At 38.0% G+C, this 15,183-nt stretch overlaps 2 protein-coding genes across 4 annotated transcripts in view; both read left to right on the forward strand.

Moving 5' to 3' along the window:
- The window catches only part of LOC129763583 (uncharacterized), a 300,619-nt gene that overhangs the window by 60,463 nt on the left and 224,973 nt on the right, over positions 1-15,183 (forward strand). The window contains exon 2 of one of the 3 annotated variants that reach the window (XM_055762805.1): positions 2,412-2,485. The exons of the other annotated variants lie outside the window; for them this stretch is intronic. The gene's annotated coding sequence lies outside the window, so the exon portion shown is untranslated. The remainder of the gene's footprint in view (positions 1-2,411; positions 2,486-15,183) is intronic. 3 annotated transcript variants of the gene reach the window in all.
- The window catches only part of LOC129761473 (paired box protein 6 homolog), a 45,655-nt gene that overhangs the window by 28,941 nt on the left and 1,531 nt on the right, over positions 1-15,183 (forward strand). The window lies entirely within an intron of this gene.

The following is a 15,183-nucleotide window of genomic DNA, read 5'->3' on the forward strand; positions in this document are numbered from 1 at the left end:
GTTGTAGTGATTGGACATAAGCCGAGATATCACGCGAATGAAATCACGACCTACATTCAATCCCTTGAACCATGCACTCGTCGAGACCTTAGGGATAATCGTGTGTAACCAACGACCGAACTCATCTTCACTCCACATGCGCTGCCAACTAACGAGTGTGTCCTGACGAGGAATGTGAAAAAATTCATTATAGGCAATTTGCCTTTCAAAAAGTGTGCCTTCTGAAGCGCCCACCTTAGCTAGCGAGCCGCTTTCTCATTCCCCGGAATCGAGCAATGAGAGGGAACCCATGCTAAGGTAATCTTGAATAATTTTTCAACCAAAACACTCAATAGATGTCTTATTCTTGTTAGGAAATAAGATGAGCGTTTATCAACTTTCATTGAGCGGATTGCCTCTGTTGAGCTGAGACTGTCTGAAAAAATAAAATAATGGTCGATGGGCAGTGTTTCAATGATCCCTAGAGCATAGTATATCGCACCCATTTCTGCGACATACACGGAACAAGGATCTTTGAGTTTGAAAGAGGCACTGGAATTTTCATTGAAGATGCCGAAGCCAGTGGACCCGTTTATGTATGCCGTCAGTAAAGAACATTTTATCAGATCCAACTTTCCCATATTTTTCCGAAAATATCGACGGAATAACATTGGAGCGTAGGTGATCTGGTATTCCATGGATTTTTTGTCGCATGGACAGATCAAAAATGACAGAGGAATTGCAAAAGTATGGGAAGCAAACTTGGTTTTTTAATTTTAATTCATGATAGTACGCAATCTGGATTCAGAAAAACTATGTATAAGCATTATAAAACACACGAAGGACTTGCAAATGTAAATGTAGTATTTGTATATTAGTAAATATATGAGTATTTTTTCATGCTGAATTTTCTAAAACGAATAATTTCGATGGTACAGATTTTTGGACGAAAAAGTACAGATGAGTAAGATTTTTAACTCCTCTGGTACAGATTAAAATGTGGCCACACTGGTCGACACTCTGGTCCTTCTGTACTGTACAACCTACAAAATATCAACGATTTGCCACGTAAAGGACGAGCGCCCACCTCTTAAACTGATGAAAACATCGACAACATAGAAGGAATTGTGTTTGGAAATCGACATTTAAATTCGAGAAAGCTAGGCTGTGAACTGAATATATCTCACAAGATCGTTCGTCACATTTTAGGTGATGTTCTGGACATGTGAAAAGTTGCAGCATGACTAGTGCCAAAAGAGCTCAATTTTCTTCAAAAATTTCATCGCAATCAAGTGGCTGCAGATATGCTTGAACGATCAAATTCTGATTCCACGTTCATCCAACGCATAATTACTGGCAAGATGGCTCCGTGTGACTTTTTCATGTTTCCGAAACTCAAATCACCGCTTCGTGGAACCTGTTTTGACAGTATTGAAGACATTAAACGAATTCGCTGAATGAACTGAAGGCGATACATGATTAGGGATAGTATGGGCAAAGTGATCATCTGTTTGTTTGTTATTTAGTATGACTATTGTATATTGATGCCGTATTGATAATTACCTTATGTCTGAAGAAATTCATGACTTTTGTGTCACCCTGTACTTCAGTAGAGCTGTCGCACGTCAAAATATAAATAAAAAACGGAAATCGCTATCTCGATTGCTATTCGGCCGTAGTTTTGTGCGCATCGTATCTAAGGAATTTCTCTTGAGATTTAGTTTATTTAATCTGATATCGTGGCCAAATCATCAGCTCGGACGACTGTTCACATATTCTAGAAGAGATCTCAGCGATCTCAGCGATTAATTCGCATAGAAATATATTTGATGTTTGGGGGCAATGTGGTCTGTGGTGGATAATGTCTTACAATGTTCTGTTTGCTAAAGCTGACACACCTCATCACATTCTGCTCTTAAAGAGATTCTTTTTTTGGCTATGACCGTGGAAAAATATACCACACCAACTAAACAGAGCCTCATTATGCGAAACTTTTCGTGTTTCTTACTACGTTTTCGTATGTATGAGAAAATTTAAATTACAACGTGGTTGTGTAACATTTACCCGAATACCATTCACCCGAAACACGATTACCTGAATTTTACCCTAATGTAACAAATATCCAAATGCAACAATTACCCGAATGCGACAAATGTCCGAATGCGACAAATACCCGAAAGCGACATTCACCCGAATGCAACGTTTACCCGAATGAAGAAAAACGAAAAATTCCGACAAATCAGGTTATGAGTTTTGGCACATCTCCTGATAAGAAATAAGATTTAATCAATGCAACATGAGAGAGCAATAAAAATACGCATTAAAATGAAAAATTGTAATTCGGAAATTTGGAAATGATGCAGAAGACTTCGCTGATTCATTTTTAGAAATGAGTGTAGGCACAATTAACATGGCGTCTTCTTTCCTTTCAGCGTTCCTCTTTAAGGCTAAGAGAACTTTTAGAAATGAACACGGCCTTTGGGATAATTATTCAAAAATTAGGCAGGTAATTTGAACGCGAGAAATATAAAGCATTTTTATCATGAATTTATTCGTTCGTAAATTTATACTGAGGTCAATGTTAGGGGGGCGAAGTCCCCATCTAACGAGGATAAGGAACCGAGGCGGCCTAAGCCGCCGAGGTGATGTAATCCGAGTCGGCCGCCTACCCGCCGTCGGAAGCGGCGGTCTATCGCGAGCAAAGGGTATATTTTGATGGCGATAATATAAATTTAGATTATAAATGAAACATTTTCTTTAAAAACTCAAATTCCCGGTATATATTTGACAGGATATATTTGGAGATGGTTATCGATTAGCTTTACAGTGACGGGCTGCCATACAAATGAAATACAAATTTCTACATTACTCGAGAATTAATCAAGCAAATGAAACGAAATTTGGCATGTGGAGGTTCTAGGGTGCAATAAATGATTCTATGGTGGTTAGATACTGCTCCCCATTCTCTTAGACGGGCTGCCATACAAATGAAAGATAAATTTCTGCATAACTCGAAAACTAATCAAGCTGATGGAACAAAATTTGGCATGCGAAGGTTTTAGGGGACACGAAACGTTTCTCTGATGAATAGACACCCTCCTCTCTCTCTGAGGGACTGCCATACAAATGAAGCATACATTTCTGTATATATAAAGAACTAATCGAGCAAACGGAACCAAATTTGGCATGTGAAGGTTTTAGGGAGCAAGAAACATTTCTAAGGTGGCTCAACGCCCACAAATCTCTGCATAACTCGAGAACTAATCAACGAATAAAACCAAATTTGGCATATGGAGGTTTTAGGGATAAATATTTTTATGGTGGTTTGACACGCCTTTCCCTTCTCTAAAGGGGGGGGGGGGGGTGTGAGTATGCTGAACAACTCGAGAACTTATCAAACAAATGGAATCAAACTTTGCATATAGAGGTTTCAGGAATCGATAAACATTTCTATGGTATTTCGTCACTCCTCCTTCCTCTATAAAGGGGGGGCTACCATACAAATGAAATACAAGTTTCTGCATAACTCGAGAACTAATCAAGCAAATGGAGCCAAATTTGGGATGCGAGAGTTTTTGGGTACGAGAAATGTTTCTATGATAGTAAGACACCCCTTCCTCCCATAAAAATAATGCACATATTTCAACCAAACATATTCCAACCAAACATGACAATTGAAAATTTTCGGAAAACTCTGAAGGAAAATGGAAAAATTCGAAAAATTCAATTCGCATGTGTTCTACAATTACATATTGACAAGTGTTGTTAGTCCATTTGATGTTTGCGGTAAGGAAATTGATCTCCGTTCGAAAGTGGAAATGGATTTTAATGTGATAAAACACATTCTATATCGTGTTCTATCTAAATAAAAGAAAATGGATCGCCGAATGTGTTGATAAGAGCAAAATTCGAGAAAGAAATTGTCCGATTTAGGGCTGTCTTCATTCTATCATATTTTCTGTATCAAACATTTATTCCATGTAACTGAGAAACATGTTTTTTGCACGAGAATTGTGTCTGAAAATAATCTGATATTATAATGCCGAATTTTGGTAGAAGTACTAGAAATTTTATAGTAAAACGTAATTTTAAAAGGGTAGATTAGAAGATCGATCAATGAACAGTTCTGCGATTTGACCCATAAATGAGCGCTTAGTAAGAGAACGTGGATTAGATAACGAAAAATAAATTTTGGGCGGGACGAAGTTTGCCGGGTCAGCTAGTTATCATATAATTCTATAAGTCTTCCCAAAATTTGCAACGAGTGGTAAGATCTCGGTTAGTGCTGGAATTTTATTTTTTTCGTGTTTGCACCTTTTTTTAATTTTTGTATTGCTTTACAGCGATTCGTCATCCTCGCTTGCTTTGCCATTCAATTCCGCGAATAATCGGGGTTCTACTGTGTTTATTTATTCCTTTCGGAAAATACGGTATTTCACACATCCGAAGATTTTTTTGAATTTTGATTCTAAGTGGGTATCAAAACACATGCGTCCTTTCTAAAAAAATACTCTTCAGTCAGAATAATCTTTTAACTTGTGGGAGGTTTTTATAGTATAACACTGAATATTGAAAGTGGAAATTTTGTTCAAAACTTTATTGAAATAGTCCTGTAAAATTTCTAAAACTTCCAGTTCATGCTGGAAGGAATCACTCGTAACAAGCACTCCGGTGTGCTCATAATCCTCATAAATTTACATGTACAGTTTGCAAGCATATGATATGAGTATAACACAGGAAAAAGTCGTACAAAGAGATTGCGCACGAGTGTACAAGCTTTTTCGCTGTTTTGGTGTTGTCACACACTGATTTTCTAACTTACTCCGCCCCCGCAACGTACTGTTTGATGTCACTTCGGCATGTTAGTTATGCATCAAACTAAAATCTAACGAATGGTTCAAGCAGATTGAAAGTTTCGATTTTGAATCATGTTTCGGCTCTGTACTTTAAAGTTTGTAGCGATGAAAATAGGTTCATTAGATATAAATTGTGCTTGCTCGGCCTCCACCAAAGACGCGGTCCATTACAAATAGAAACTGCGCAATGGGGAACAACAACTCTTTTTTTGCTGCTGCTACTGCGGTTATCTAGAGCAAATGCATCCTACTCTTCGGATAGGGCTCCTTCTCTTCTGATTCTACCGTTGGATAGTTGCCATTTGTCCATTTGGGCGTGGTTCGGTGCGCTGTGTTCCGGCGACTAACGGCGGGTATGCTCATTATTTTATCATTTCCTTTTTCCTCGCCAGCTGGAGATTTTTTTTTTGCATCAGCAGAAACAACCATTCCCCGATTGCCCCTCTGAGATTTTGTGCAGTGCTGTTTGAATAATTCACTACTGCACTTGGCACGTAATACGCAAAACAAACTAGACTCTCCTCTTACTAGCCAAAACTAATTCTAGGCACTGTGGAGTGGACGGTACTCCGTGCGACTTCGGTGCTCGTACCGTTGGAATTCAGCGAAATTACACGCCTTACAAATTGGTCTTCCCGTCGAGCTCACTTCCACTGCGTGGTTTAGCGAAAGCGCTTCGCGAGCCACTTGTTCTCCGTTGTGAAACAAGCCAATTTCCTTCGCAGTGCCTAAGCCTGTTTGGACCCACAGACTCGAATCTCGATGGGGGTCAAAAGAAATGTGCCATCCAATCCATATGATGGGAGAAAAGATTTCAACAAACTAAGCGCTGCCCATGGTTTTTCTAATTGACTCTGTATGGGAATAGTTTATTTGACGGAGTCTCTTTTTTTGTTTGAACATAGCTTGAACCCAAAGCGCGTGACTCGACCAAAGTTATGAATTGACGCCGGTGACGCCTTTATCGCGAGCTTGCGAGCTCAACATTTGTTGATTGAATCTGCTGAATGGTTCGCTAGCTTTGCTTGCTCGTGTGTACACGATTGTAAACCAGAAGTGTCCTTGAATTACAATTGAAGTTGGTATCGACCTGGGGTTTGTTAGTGAGCCGCATTCCACACCGCGAGACTTCCTCGTTGCTCACCTTGAACGTAACACTTTATTTGCTGTGACCTGTCAGTTTCTAGGAATAATGTATGTATATTTACTCGTGTGTGCGATGGCGACGATCCTCGATTAAATACCGTGATTGATTGTTCCGTTGAACACTCCGCTGGCCTCAAGGGTGTTCAACTGATTTCGCAAACTCCAGACTAAAATTATGCAGCCTTCATAAGTGTACGAGTATATTTTCATATAGGGTAACTCGCTAATTGTTGAACACTTTCCAAATGTTGAACAGTTTGAGGAATTCTAGCTAGAAATCAATTACAATTGTTGTTTCCCAAACACTATCTTCAAAAACATCTGCGTTTGAAGGTTACACATGTTATGTAGCCAAATTGATAACATTTTTATAACCCTTACCTTTGAAAAATGCGATTAAAAATATTGTGTAAACAATGTTCACTTGGCACTGTAATTTCCAAAAAATAAAAATAAGAAAGTGCCTCCTCGGAATAAGCTTTATAATAAAAACAGCTGCGATTTTTTCACTGCCACTATTTTTTCACAACGCCTGATAGAATGTTTTAAAAGTTTTTCAATCATCCGGGGTTCTGTTACACTAAAATTTCATATGAATAATACATTTTTAGATGTTGTTATTTTTCATCTCATATTCCATTTGTCGAACACTCTCATAACCTCAAATTGTCTTTGCCATTAGAAGGGGAGCCAGAAAGTTTTCAAGAACATGATATAACGTTTTTGTTAAAAAATGTGGAAGTGTAAATGAAACTGCAGTTAAAATTCAATTATGTTGGTGTTTTCTAGTGAGCAAATCAACAAATGAAAAAAAAACCAAAGACAACAACCTGATGTAACTGAAACGTCCACTTTTGTAAACAATTTAATATATGTGACCATACTCAATTTTACCCTTTTATAATTTCGAATATGCGACTATACCTATTTTTTTCTTGCAAAATGAAAACCTTCGAAGAAAATAATAAAACAAAATGATATTCAATTTACCCATATCTGGCATCCCTGCTTCGTCATTGGGTTTATTTACATTACCGGTTTGTTTCACGCAAGACGATTATATGATACTAGGTGAGGCCGTTTTTTCGCAAAGTTGGTTAGGAGAGCGGTATATGAAAACAATACGGAACAAAGCAGGAGGAAAATTATTTACCTGAAGCGTGAAAGAGACAGGCTGATCACAAGCGAGTTTTCGCACAAGCGTATTGTGTTTTCTTCACACACGAAACACAGCATACTTTCAATAATAACTACATAGTGGTTTTCACATATTAGCCCACCTTAGCATACACTTCTAAGCGCCTTGGTCTCTCGCCGAATGTTATAGGGGTAAGAAACTAACTGTTCAACATCTAGCGAGGTTCGTTCAACATTTATTCGAATGAATGGATATGAACATTTGGGTTGCAGGACACCATTGAAATATATGTTTTCTTGAGCAATGCAAGTGGTCTAATATAATAAATATAACAAGAAATGACGCCTGATGGTTCCTATAGAGTGATGCTGAGGAGTTTTCAGTAATTTCATGTGTTATTACGAAGAAATTAAGAATATAAGAACATACCTAACTTAAGCGTTCAACATTTGACGAGTTACCCTGTTCATATTTGATTTTATTTCGTTGAATTCCAATGATTGTGATTGTTAAATGACATTATGTCGTATGACACTTTGAACAATTGCAAAATTTCTTCTCCTGTTGGTGTATTTAACTTGACGCATGGAATCGTCCATTGACAGCCATTCTTTGTCGATCTTAGAAAAAAAGTAAGACGTGGGTGTACACTGTGCACGAAATGCATAAAGTGTACAAAAATATTCAGAATAAATTTTTAATTTTTTAGTCCACTTTTTGACGTAGGACTACGTCTTTCATTTCTATACCGGGGTGTAAAATCAAAGTTTCGAAAACGAAAGCGTTACGCCGGAGACCGAGATTTTGAGCGTTAATAGCTCCTAAACAACTGAACGAAATGGTATGATAAACACTTCATTCGAAAGATAAAATGTCTACGCGTTATATACTTGTTACTTTTTGATCCAAAAACTTGTTTCAATAGTCTTAAAATTGCTTTCAAAACAGGCTATTGAAATCACCAATCGGTATATAAGCGAGCGGCGCTCGGAAATCCACTCAGTTCTAATTGAACAGCGATTGGAGCATGTTGTCGCTGTTGCGGTGAAGCTCTTTATTTATCATGAAAGCGCGGATGAACGGTGTCACCAAGAGCCTGTTTGTGCACCCTAGGCCAGAAGGGAATCTATCAGGAGGAGAGTGATGCCACAAACGGTTCCCTGGGAAGACATCGCTACACACACATACACGCGCGGCTATTAACAGGTGGTTATCGAGTTGGCATTAACCACTGGTGGGCTTCCAGTATCGAGGAAAATGTGGAAATATCTAATCGTTACTGAAAATAATCTGCCAGTTCCTTTGGGAATTTTCAAAATATATTCATGTGAAAGAGTTTAATTGAATGTTTTCTATCCATGTAACACTGTGACCAAATACATTTGGTTTTGTGGTTTTTCAATCAATCGCAATTAACAGGATAGCTTCAGAAGATTATTCTTCCCCATCAGTAGGATATTTCCGTATCCAATATTGTATGCGCCCGCAATCGATTATTGCTCAGTCGCCGAAAGTTCCGAGCTCAGAGAGTTCATTCCCCTCTAGTTTGCCTTCCAAATTGCCATCGTAAACCATACCTCCTCTCGATTCAATCACACACAAAAAGCATACTTAAGCGATATTCTGGTGGTGAGACACATTCATTTTTCGTGAGGACATCGACAAGACAACATCGTTGCCTAACGTGCTGGAGGAGGTGGACGGCGAAGGATCGACACATACACGCGCAGAACTCTTTCCGTTAGGATGCCATTCAGCATCGAGAAAGTTCCGGAAAGATCTAATCATTGCTGGAAAATAATCTGCCAGTTCCTCAGGGAATTTTCAAAATATATTCATGTGAAAGAGTTTAATTGAATGTTTTCTATCCATGTAACACTGTGACAAAATATGTTTCAATCAAGTGCTATTAACAGGTGGTTATCGAGTTGGCATTAACCACTGGTGGGCTTCCAGTATCGAGGAAAATGTGGAAATATCTAATCGTTACTGAAAATAATCTGCCAGTTCCTTTGGGAATTTTCAAAATATATTCACGTGAAAGAGTTTAATTGAATGTTTTCTATCCATGTAACACTGTGACCAAATACATTTGGTTTTGTGGTTTTTCAATCAATTGCAATCAACAGGATAGCTTCTGAAGATTATTCTTCCCCATCAGTAGGATATTTCCGTATCCAATATTGGATGCATAAAACCTTGTGCCTCCAACGTAACGCTCTCGTTTTCGAAGTTCTTCAAATATTCATTCATTCAGAATGAATTCAGATTCAACTTCATACAAATGATCTCTAAATCAACGATAGTCCTACGTCACCCTTGCGGTTATACCATAGATATAACCCACTTCCTGTTTTTTTAATGTTTCTTCAGACCAAGTTGAAAACAAATACAATTGATATACAAAAATTGATTAGGTTTTTTTTGATGATGATGATGGTCCCGCCTCCTTGCGTTACAGAGGTTTGAGCAAGACGAGTTATCTAAAAGATATTTTTTTGTTTTCTCAGCATTGAAATCAGTTTGGAAAAAAACGAACTGATTTTATTTACAGATAAAAGTTCAAAAAATTGCAATGTCAAAAGGCAAGCCAATACTCAGTCTTGTCTGCCACAGAACCGATACGGTCCCGACAAGGCTCTTGCAGCCAAATGGTCCATCAAGACACAAGTCCAACCGCCAGCCTTGTTTTGGATTGACTTTGAATATCCCCATCCAGAGAAATCGAGAAATTTTCCTTACAGAAAAATTATACAAGGTCCAACTGTTGTTTCGATGGAAAAAAAAATTTCACACAGTTTAAAAAAGTACTAACAGGCTTTTTATAGTCTTTTAGAAAATCTAAACACTGTAAATGTATCTAATGTTTCCCCAGAACCCAAGAAAAAAAAACAGAAAAATAACTGAACGTATCAATACAATAAATTTTGAAAGGGTTTTGGGTGGGCAATTCTAGAAAAACTTGTGATGTTTTCAAAAGTCGATGGAGAATATGTAAACGCATTTTTAAACTTCAAATCAATTATTGCTTCTTGTATACATTTTTAATGTTTTCAAAACCCACCTATCAATTTTCTGCGTGATCAATTTTTCATAAAATATTCATAATAGAAGACGAATTCATACGAACAAATTTCTGCAGCAAAAGGTTCTACTGGAAAGTAATAGGAATCAAATGACTAGGTTCATATTTAATTGGCTAGGTTTTTTTTTAATTTTGGGAAAACCTTGAAACACAAACACAAACTTTTGTATAGTTGTCCCACATTAATAGTAAATTGACCCCGTTCCTGTTGAATGATTGATCTGAAATTTGGAACACACATTTAATTCTACTGTCATTATGAAACTGCGTATTCCATGATCTTAAATAATTCAATTTGGCCGCCGCTAAAAATGGCTGAATGGCTTGATTTGGAGAATACACTACACTATGAACAACATGAATTCGAAACGGTCGCCGCCACAAAATGGTTGACTATGCATTTTTTGCAATCCCCTCATTATTGGTATCAAATGAAATGATTTGACTCAGTGTACAGTATAGTACCAAATATTCAGAAGAAAGTTAGGTAAGAAATAAAAATTAAAAACAATTTTTTTTTGAATGGTTTTAATGTAGAGAAGTATACTAATGATACAGATAATTTACTAAAAACTTTTTAAGTTCAACGGTTTAATGTACTAAAAGCTACAAAATAATTAAACAAGTAGCAGTTAGTAGTTATCACGTTCCTTCATTAATCTAGGGGATTGCAAAAAAAATGCATAGTCGACCATCTAGTGGCGGCGACTTTTTTGAATTTTATTGATTATTATGTTTCGGTTTCTCCCAGTCAAATCATTCAGCCATTTTTAACGACCAAATTGAATTTTTCAAGATCATGGAATACGCAGTTTTACAATGACAGTAGAATTAAATGTATGCTTCAAATTTCAGATCGATCAACAGTCAACAGGAACGGGGTGAATTTTCCCTACGATCCAACCCTACAAACATTCAAACATACATAGAAACAGGTCAAGCTGAATGAATTATCTGCTATGTTCTACTAGAAAGTTCTCGATTGATGAGGTCTTGAAAAAAATATATATATGGCGCCATTCTGTGGTGGCGGCCATTTTGGATTTGCATTTTTCATAAATAACTGTGTTCTACTAGTTGATCCCTTTCATTTGATATACATATTGATGGGGTTCTGAGAAATTATGTAATCCGCCATTTTGTAGCGGTCGCCATCTTTGATTTACATTTTCCATAAATAATTGTGTTGGGTTTCAAATGAAAGAGCTTGACTAGTATAACACAGTTATTTATGAAAAATATAAATCCAAGATGGCGGGCACTACAAAATGGCGGATTACATAATTTCTCAGAACTCCATCAATATGGGTATCAAATGAAAGGGCTTGACTAGTAGAACACAGTTATCTATGAAACATGCAAATCCAAGATGGGGGCCACTACAAAATGACGGATTACACATTTTTACAGTTGGGTTATATCTATGATATAAACGCAAGGTTGACGTGGAACCTTAGCTTAGCAATTATTTGTTTGTATTGATTAAATTCTTGTTGGAATGAATCAATTTCCGAATTTAAGTGGATTCAATATATTTGCTTTGTGAGTAAAAAAGATTGAACAAATGCCATGTAAAGGCAATTCATGCGTTGTGATAGATTATGTTCTTACAAGTAAATTAAATGACAGTTACGTTTGGTATGATGCCTTGGACAAAATTTGTGAACGGAAGAATTATCGAACGATTATTTTATTTTGCGTTTCCCTCTGAAGTTTGCATCTCTCAAGTGTACGTACTTCTCGAACCGAATTTGCTTGAAACTTGAAGGTTCATTCGCATCTAACGTCTGCACGATTTTTCCAGGTTCCTAAGTTTAGAAGATCGTGTTAGGGAACAAATTCTAGTCTACACAAAGGCAAGCGAGTACAAAAGTACTCACAGTTTGCATTTATTTGCAAAGCCCATTTCCCCAGAAACCTTGGTTTTGAAGTCTGTGCTGGGGGAACACAATTCAGTGGGAACAAAAATGCCCCCGACTTGCATGAATTCGCAATGCCAATTCCCCCACGCTACATGGATTTGACGTCTGTGTTTGGGAAACACATTTCAGTCGGAACAAAAATATCCCCAACCTGCATGAATTTGCAATGCCAATTTCTTCCAGGCACCTTGGTTTTGAAATGTCTGTTGGGAAACATATTTCGGTGGAAACAAATGCTCCCCCTACTTTCATGTGTTTGCAATGCCGATTTCCCCAGACACCTTGATTCTGAAGTCTGTGTTGGGGAAACACATTTTAGTCGGAACAAACATACCCCCGACTTGCATGAATTTGCAATGCCGATTTCCTCCAGGGCCCTTGGTTTAGAAATCTCTGTTAGGGAACACATTTCGGTGGGAACAAATGCTCCCCCTACTTTCATGTGTTTGCAATACCGATTTCTCCAACGCTGCATGGTTTTGAAGTCTGTGTTAGGGAACATTTTTCGGTGAGAACAAAAACCCCTCTACTTCCATGTATTTGCAATGCCGATTTCCCCGAGGCTGCTTGGTTTTGATGGCTGTGTTGGGGAAATCGTAAATCGGGGCAATCGAAACGAGGCAGTTATGGCGTTTAGGTAACGCTTAACATTTTACAGTCATTTAATTGTTTATCTAATGAAAATTAATATTTTATTAATTTCGATAGATGCGTAAAAATATTCCCTATAAATTGATGCAAACAACTTTTCGATCCAGTAAGAAATGTTCGAGTTATAAGCATTCGGAATCTTTCATTTTTTCCTGCATTTTCTGTGTTTAGGTTTTCATTTTACCCCCCATTTTTTTCGGTTAGACGTAGTCCTACGTCAAAAAACAAATGTAAGATGGTGGCCACAACAAAATAGTGGATCACATATTTTCTCAGAACCCCGCCATCTTGGATTTACACTTTTCATAAATAACTGTGTTCTACTATTCAAGCCCTTTCATTTGATACCCACATTGAAGCGGTTCTGAGAAAATATGTAATCCCCCATCTTGTAGCGGTCGCCATCTTTGATTTACATTTTCCATAAATAATTGTGTTCTGCTGGTTAAGCCCTTGTATTCGATACCCATATTGATGGGGTTTTGGGAAAACCCATATTGATGGGATTTTGAGAAAATATGTACATAATCCGCCATTTTGTACCGGCCGCCTTCTTGAATTTTCAAGATCATGGAATACGCAGTTTTATAACGACACCAAATATAAAGATGTGTTCCATATTTCAGATCAATCGGTCAACAGGAAGGGGGTTAAATTTCTATTAATGTGGTACAGCGCTACAGACAAAGTTACAAAGTTACAAAGTCACAAACATACAAACGGGTCAAGCTAGATAAAACCGTTTAATAAATAAATTTAAATCATCATTATATTACTTTTACCGAGAGAAAATTCGTTTTTCTAATGACTCGATTATCCGGAGGATTCTATTATCCGGAGTGAGAAAAAATAAATACTACGGATAATCGAGTCCGACCTGTATATATGATTTTAAAAATTTTGTTTCGTCGAGTGGCTGATAAATAACATTTACAGATGCACAACATTTACCGCAGTGAATTCTGACTCTTACAAGTGTACAATCTTTTCAAACTCAAGCTCAATTGGGTTATTTTTCGTCGTTTGTATTTTTGTGGAAAGCCTTCATGGCTCTATTGAACTCGGAATACGATTCCTATTGACCGATACTGCTAGTTGTTGAGACTTTTATATTAGGCTGTCAAAAAAGTCCTGCGGTATTTCCGCGAGGTGTCGTTGTAAGCGCATAGTTCTAGTTGTATTCATTGTATCGAGTCATACTATAGCTTGTTGGAAAGGCGCGCTATAATATAGTGTTGACAGTGTTTTGTTTGGTTAAGTCGTTCGTGAGTTATAGTGTCGCAAATATGGAGCAAAATAAAGAGAAAATCCGACATATTTTACAGTACTACTATGACAAAGACAAAAATGCATCTCAAGCTGCCAATAAAATTTGTGCAGTTTATGGACCCGATACAGTTTCCATTTCCACCGCACAACGATGGTTTCAACGTTTTCGTTCTGGTGTAGAGGTCGTCGAAGATGCGCCACGCTCCGGAAGCCCTGTCGTCGAAAATTGCGACAAAATCGCTGAATTAGCCGAGAAAGACCGGCATAGTAGCAGCCGTTGCATTGGCCAAGAGCTGGGGATAACCCGTTTCTGAAGCGGATGGTGACTGGCGATGAAAAGTGGGTCATTTACGACAACGTGAAGCGCAAACGGTCGTGGTCGAAGCCCGCTGAAGCGGCTCAGACGGTGGCCAAGCCCTCATTAACGGCCAGGAAGGTTCTGCTGTGTGTTTGGTGGGATTGTCAAGGAATAATCTATTATGAGCTGCTTCCCTATGGCCAAACGCTCAATTCGGACCTGTACTGCCAACAACTGGAGCGCTTGAAGGTAGCACTCATGAAGAAGAGGCCATCTTTGATAAACAGAGACCGCATTGTCTTCCATCAGGACAACGCCTGGTCACACACTTCTTTAGTGACGCGTCAGAAGCTCCGGGAGCTCGGATGGGAGGTTCTTTTGCATCCGCCGTATAGTCCGGACCTTGCACCAAGTGATTACCACCTGTTTTTGTCCATGGCGAACGAGCTAGGTAGTCAGAAGTTAGCCACAAAAGAGGCCTGTGAAAATTGGCTATCCGAGTTTTTTGCCAATAAGGAAGCGAGCTTCTATAACAGGGGTATTATGAAGTTGGCATCTCGTTGGGAACAAGCCATCGAACAAAACGGCGCATATTTGACTTAAAACAGATGATTGTAACTAATTTTATGAACAAATGAAAATTCAAAAAAAATACCGCAGGACTTTTTTGACAGCTTAATATTACAATCGCTTGGTTAGTTAGACAACAAAACAGCATCCCCTAAGAAACATAAATGTGCTGTCTCTAAATAAAAGAAAAAGTTGTGGATAGATATCACATCGTACTGTTCGCAACAAATTTATAATCGGAAATGAAATCCTATTTTAATACATATCTC

The sequence above is a fragment of the Toxorhynchites rutilus genome, chromosome 1 (assembly GCF_029784135.1).
Source record: "Toxorhynchites rutilus septentrionalis strain SRP chromosome 1, ASM2978413v1, whole genome shotgun sequence".
NCBI lineage: Eukaryota > Metazoa > Arthropoda > Insecta > Diptera > Culicidae > Toxorhynchites > Toxorhynchites rutilus.